Below are 6,003 nucleotides of genomic sequence, written 5' to 3' on the forward strand. Positions count from 1 at the left end.
GGCACTCCACTTCTCCCTCCTTCCTCGCCCCAGCTTCAGCTTTTGGGCCTCGCCTACTTTCGGAAAGGCTGAGCCGTAGAGATCTGGGGGCGTCGGCGGGAGGTGGGGGGAAAAGAGGCGAAAGGGAGGAGGTGCGAAAGGCTCGGAGTTTCTAAGCGCCCTGCGTCCTAGCAGATCGAAGGCTCCTCGGGGATGTAGAGAACAGTGGTCCCCGCCCAACTAGGGAGGAGATGGGCGAGGCGCAAGGACTCGGGGAGGGGGCACGGGGTTGTCTTTTCGTCCTGATTATTCCGTGGGTGCATGTGGGCGCGCCAAGGCTATGGACGTATGCCGTAAAGACCCAGAACCCGCCCTCTCCAGGGTCATTCGATGGGCATTCACCTGCCCCTTCACCATCCCGCCCCCCCTCCCCCAGGACTGGGAGACTGAAGGCATCGTGCCCTGGTAGTCGCCTGAGGGTTCGGCTCTCCCTTTGATTCAAGGCTCTCCAAGTTGACGCTCTTGTGTTATATTTTTAATATTTGGAGTTAGTTGGTCTTGCATGAGTCGACACCTCCCCCTCCAAGGCCGCAGAACCCTCGGGCTTCAGGCTCTACCCTCGAAGCGCACCCCCACCCCCGTTCCCCGTTGCTTAAATCTTCATGAAGGAGAAAACAAGGAGGTTCTTTAAGGCTGCCCCTCTCGGCAGAGGTCGGGGAATTATTTTAAAATATCTTGTTGGCAGGAGCCCGGGGTTCCTGCTCTTCTGTTGACTTTAAATAAAAGATTAGATTAAAAATCAGGTTGGCGGTGGGTGGAGGAGGGGAGAGAGGGAGGGGTTCTAACTCCTCCTGCCCGAGATAGGGAAGCCCCAGGTTAAGGAAACCCAAGCCCCAGACGGCGACGGAGCGCAGGAGGACAGGGAGAGCTCAAGGGAAGAGGCCTGGGCGACTGGAGTGGCTCGGGCGGGAGGGGAGGTTCGACCCCTTGTTTCCCGCGCCAGGTGCCGTGGCGAGCTCAGTGCGCCAGGGGAGAAATGTACAAAAGTCGCCGGGCTGAGTGGAAAGCTACTGCAGCCATTGGCTAACCGCCTTACAAGGAGACGGAAAAAAAGTAAAGGGAAACCTCCAGGCCGGCCAATGCCTCCATCCCCTCAGGCCTCGGCCCAGGCGTCCCGAGCCTCCCACGCCCCGCGACCACAGCGCGTCCCCCGCTGCGCTCCCGGTGCACGCCTTTTAACAGCTTTCTTTCATCCTCCCAGGACCCACACACCTGGAGAGCCCTCGCCTTCCTCCCTAACGCAGGTGTGAGGACGAGATTAGAGCTCCACACCTAGCCGGCCAGTCTGCGCGGGCGGAGCAAGGTTTCCCGCTGGCCAGAGAGAGCCAGGTGTTAGGCTCTTTCTCCTGCCTTTGCGGGCACGCCCCTGGGCACAGGCTCGGGAGGCCCGGGAGCCTCGTGGCCACCTGAAGAGGCTTCATCTGTTCAGGCGGCCCGAGGAGGCGGCCGGAAATACTCGCTGCGCGCCCTCTCCCGCAGCCTTGGACTCAGGGGGACAGCTCAGGGTTGAGCAACATCTGGGCAGGCTCAGCGTGGTCTGTGGGGTGGGGGTGGGGAGGACTGAGCTCGTGATTCTGTCACCTCCCCCAACATGCTGATTCAAGTGCTGCAAATCCAATCTGGACCCAAAACTCAGCTAATTTGGCAGCCACCGTCTTTGTAATTCTTGACGGTGAAACCAGCTTGCCAAAGTTGGAAAAGATAGGGAGTTGTGTATTGTTTTGCATTTATGTACAAAGTGCCTCATTTATCTTACATTTATATTGCAAAGCCACATTACCATTCCTTACAGCGAAAAGAAGTTGGTCAATTTCGTTAGTTTAAGGTAAGTTACCCCCCCAACAATGCTCAATTATTCCAATTAACATTCTTTCTTTAGTAAAACATACATAGTTGAAAAGAGAGTTATTATGTGTCTAACACCGCCCAGCGTTAATTACTCCACTCAAAGAGTGAACTAACCTTTTTTAAGTAAATCAAATTGTATATTGAAAAGCTGATTTCAGTATCAACTTTTATTCATTTCTTTTTATCTTGAAAACTAGAGAAATAACTTAAAACAGTGAGTTGATCTGTAAAAGTAATGTGAACAGTGGTCATATTGCAGGAATTAAGCATTAAAGTAACTTAATAATGGGCCAAACTACCAGTAGCACAGCTGTCTTGCAGATAAAATCAACTTGATAAGTATTTGTGAATTGATTTGGGGAAAACACTATTCTCCTTCCTTTTGGCCGAAAAGAAAAGAAAGTGATTTTTTTTTTCCTTTTGGTTAACAATATTTTTAAAATTTATTTCATTCATTTATTAAATCCAAGAGCAGTGCAGCCACTCTTTCTGGCTGAGAGAATTTGGGGAAATCTGGGGGATTTTTCTTAGGTGACAACCAAAAGATTTATTTGAATGTAGAAGGTGATTTTACCCTGGGCAGGATTACTTTTTTTTTTTTTCCTGTTTAAGAAATGAAAATTCTTAGTTCTTTAAAGAATAGCTGCCTCTAGAGATCACCTGTGCAAGCTAATATGTTAGCCCCTAGCCACACAGTGATTCTTGATCAGTGAAAGTTGGCTGGTCGCTATTGAGACACGCTGTAAGTGTAATATTCACACCAGATTTTAAAGACTTAGTACCCCCAAAAAATGTAAAGTATCTTATTAGTAATTTTTGTAATGACTACAAATTGAAATGATATTTTCAATGTATTGAGTTAAATAAAATACGTTGCTAAAATTAATTTCCTGTTTCTTTTTATTTTAATGTGGTTACTATAAAATGTACACTTACATACATGGCTTACTTGTCCAGAAATTTCTATAAGACAGTGCTGCTTTAGAACTTTCCTTTAACACTGAGCCTTTTATGTAATCCTACAAGTCCTATAATGTTAAGTGATATTCTCACATTCCACTGTCTTTTGAGGCTCCTGGGTGAAAAATCAGCAGAAAGGGCTGATTCAGTTACCTACTGATTCAATACCCTCCCCCCTCCATACACACATATATCTCTTAGTCAGAACCAAAATATTGGAAAGTTATTACTTGAAACTACAGCAAAAGAAAACAGCAAACCTCAGTCGAAAATCTGGACTAGATTTCCAAGAAATCATTCCTGATGTATGACAGGACAACCAGATTTAACCTCCTCTGTCCCCAACAATTTCCTGCTATAATTATAACCTTTGTATACAAGTTTAAATGGGCATTTACTTAACAAAATAACATTTGTTCAAAAAATGGAGTTACATCAGTCTGGAAAAGTTACAAGATGACTAAACTATGGCTCATGGCACAATCTCTACCTCCTATACATCCAAAACTCACAGCTCTGTTACATATTGGTTTGTCCCTATGGAAAACCCATAACGTGTAATCATCATTATCTCTCTGAAAAAAAAAAAGTTTTTTCCCTTTACATTATCTGAAGCATTTTTACTTTTCATACAAAAAAAAAAAAAAAAAAAAACCCACTAGAGACTGTATAACTATTCCCTTCTGGAGAGAAAGAAAAAGTTAGGCTTAAATTTTATCTTGCTTAAGACAATAATTAAAATATATGATGACATATTTTTTCATGTGTATGAATTTCATTTTTTCTTTGAAATTTCCCAAATAAAAATTAATATTTTCCTGTTGGACACACAGCTTAAGAAAAAAATCACTATTTCTACATTTGCTTGAACACTTTGAGAGAATTCAAATTCTGGAAAATGTAAGGATCTTCTCTTGGTTGCCCTGCAGATATAGAGTTCAATGATTCTAGGGTTACATGTGATGAAAGATGCTAATAAAATCTATAAGGAACTAAGGGGAAAACAATCTATGATACAAATACTTGCAGCATGTAACATTCTTCGCGGTAAGGCAGTAGGGGATCATGCTAAGAGCAGATCCAGGCCCACGTCCAAACTCCAGATTCCTTTATGTTTATAAGCTTCAACTTAACAGCCGAGAACAGGGTCTGGCACATAGTAGCTGCTCAATAAATATTCGCGACATAAGCTTTGTTTTCCTCGCCTGAAAATAGGATAATAACACCCTCCTCAACACCCTCCTCATAGAATTTTAAGGAAGATTAAATGGAAATAAAGTCCGGGAAGCATTAAGCACAGTGCCTGCCACAAAGGAAACACTCAATAAATGGAGCTATTGTTATCAGCTTCGGAAAGGGAGTATTCCTGCATACGTAATGTAATTCAAATTATTCACTCCTGAAAGTTCTTTCTTTCCATTTGTTATGTGAGCATTTTATTATGGCACAATCGATTTCTTTAAGGTACTCATATCACACACACACACACACACACACACACACACACACACACACACACACACAAATGCTACTGCAACTTCCTGTGGAATTCAAAGAAAAGAGCATGTAAGGTAACTTACTGTTCTGTTTTTCAAGCCACATATGTTGAAATGCAAATGATTACAGGTCAGTTGCCTCATAGGCTATGATCAAAACTTTGTTTATGTAATGCTCAAAAGAAACTAACAAATGTATGATTCAAAGTTAACATTACCTGACTCATACTTATGTAGGGAGGATGGGAGGAACAGGGAAGTATGGAGCAGAAGTCTGTGTCAGACAGGCTTTAATGTTTTCTTTTATTGGTTTCCAAAATATTTAATCCTTAGAGGTGTCATTTTGTTTCAGAGTTGTTTGAAGGGAAAGAATTATGGGGCTTTGAGACCTGACAAGAAACGGAGAAGCCATTCGTGGAGCTTTAATAAGCTGCTGTTTTCCTTCTACTAGAACAGAGAAGATACACTAAATGTTCTTGTTTATAAACACTAATTCATAAGAGGGAGATAATACATTAAAATTTCATTTTCAAACTCATATTCAAAACAACTGCTTTAACATTAACCAAAAATCGCAGTATAAAGTACTCCTTCAGAGGATAAACATTCCCGTTTTATAACTATCAATTTAGTTTGGTTGGTTAGAGCGGTGGTTCTCAAATTTTTTTCAGTCCACAAACGATTCTGAAGCAAAAACTAAGAACCACTACTCACCACTATGAAAAAAAAAAACAAAAAAAAACCCCAAACTTTATGGAACTGTTGTTTTAGAACGTGGCTGTTATTGTGGTTATGGGTTTTTTTAAATTTTTATTTTTAAAGTTTATTTGTGCTTTTGAATGTAGATTTAGGTCTGCAGCTAGAAAAGATACTTTAAAAAAATATCCTAACTTTTTTAGTGACTTTCATTTAAGACCAGTCTATAACCAGACCTCAAGTGGGGAAGTGACTTTGGGGAAAGCTATGGCATTATATGGAACTCTAGTCCTTGACCACCAAGTCAACATCAGATCTCTATACTTGAGAAATCTGCCACTTTGGAGTTCGTGGCTCAGCGGAAATGAATCTGACTGGCATCCATGAGGACGCAGGTTCCATCCCTGGCCTTGCTCAGTGGGTTAAGGATCCAGTGTTGCCATGAGCTGTGGTGTAGTTTGCAGATGCGGCTCAGATCCTGCATTGCTGTGGCTGTGGTGTAGGCCAGCGGCTACAGCTCCAATTTGACCTGGGAACCTCCATATGCTGTGGGTGTGGCCCTAAAAAAAGACAAAAGAAATCTGCAGCTTTAATCACAAAAATGTGTAAGAAATTGTGTGAATGAGGCAGTGTCAGATCAGGGCTGTTACTGGAGAAAATGGTTGTTGACTAATAATGCCATATTTGTAAATGAAGTACATTTTCATCAAACAACGCATTGATTATGATTTCAGTAGCTTATTTTCAAGTCATGTTCCTGGTAACTGGGTAAATAAAATACTTGGGGAAGTATAGATACTAAGAAATTCCTTTATTAGAAAATAAATCAAATTTAAATAACTTACAATTGTCTACTAAATAAGGGATGGAGTCTATAGATTAAACGAAATTTAAAGAAACCCCACCAAATGAAACTATATGCAAATATTGTTTAAGTGCAGCTAGTTAACAAACCAATTCGAAG

At 42.1% G+C, this 6,003-nt stretch overlaps 1 protein-coding gene across 1 annotated transcript in view; it reads right to left on the minus strand.

Moving 5' to 3' along the window:
* Nucleotides 1–1,461, minus strand: part of RPS6KA3 (ribosomal protein S6 kinase A3) — a 124,454-nt gene extending 122,993 nt beyond the window's left edge. Inside the window, exon 1 of the mRNA XM_021080348.1 lies at nt 1,252–1,461. The gene's annotated coding sequence lies outside the window, so the exon portion shown is untranslated. The remainder of the gene's footprint in view (nt 1–1,251) is intronic.

The sequence above is a fragment of the Sus scrofa genome, chromosome X (assembly GCF_000003025.6).
Source record: "Sus scrofa isolate TJ Tabasco breed Duroc chromosome X, Sscrofa11.1, whole genome shotgun sequence".
In the NCBI taxonomy this organism is placed as follows: Eukaryota; Metazoa; Chordata; class Mammalia; order Artiodactyla; family Suidae; genus Sus; species Sus scrofa.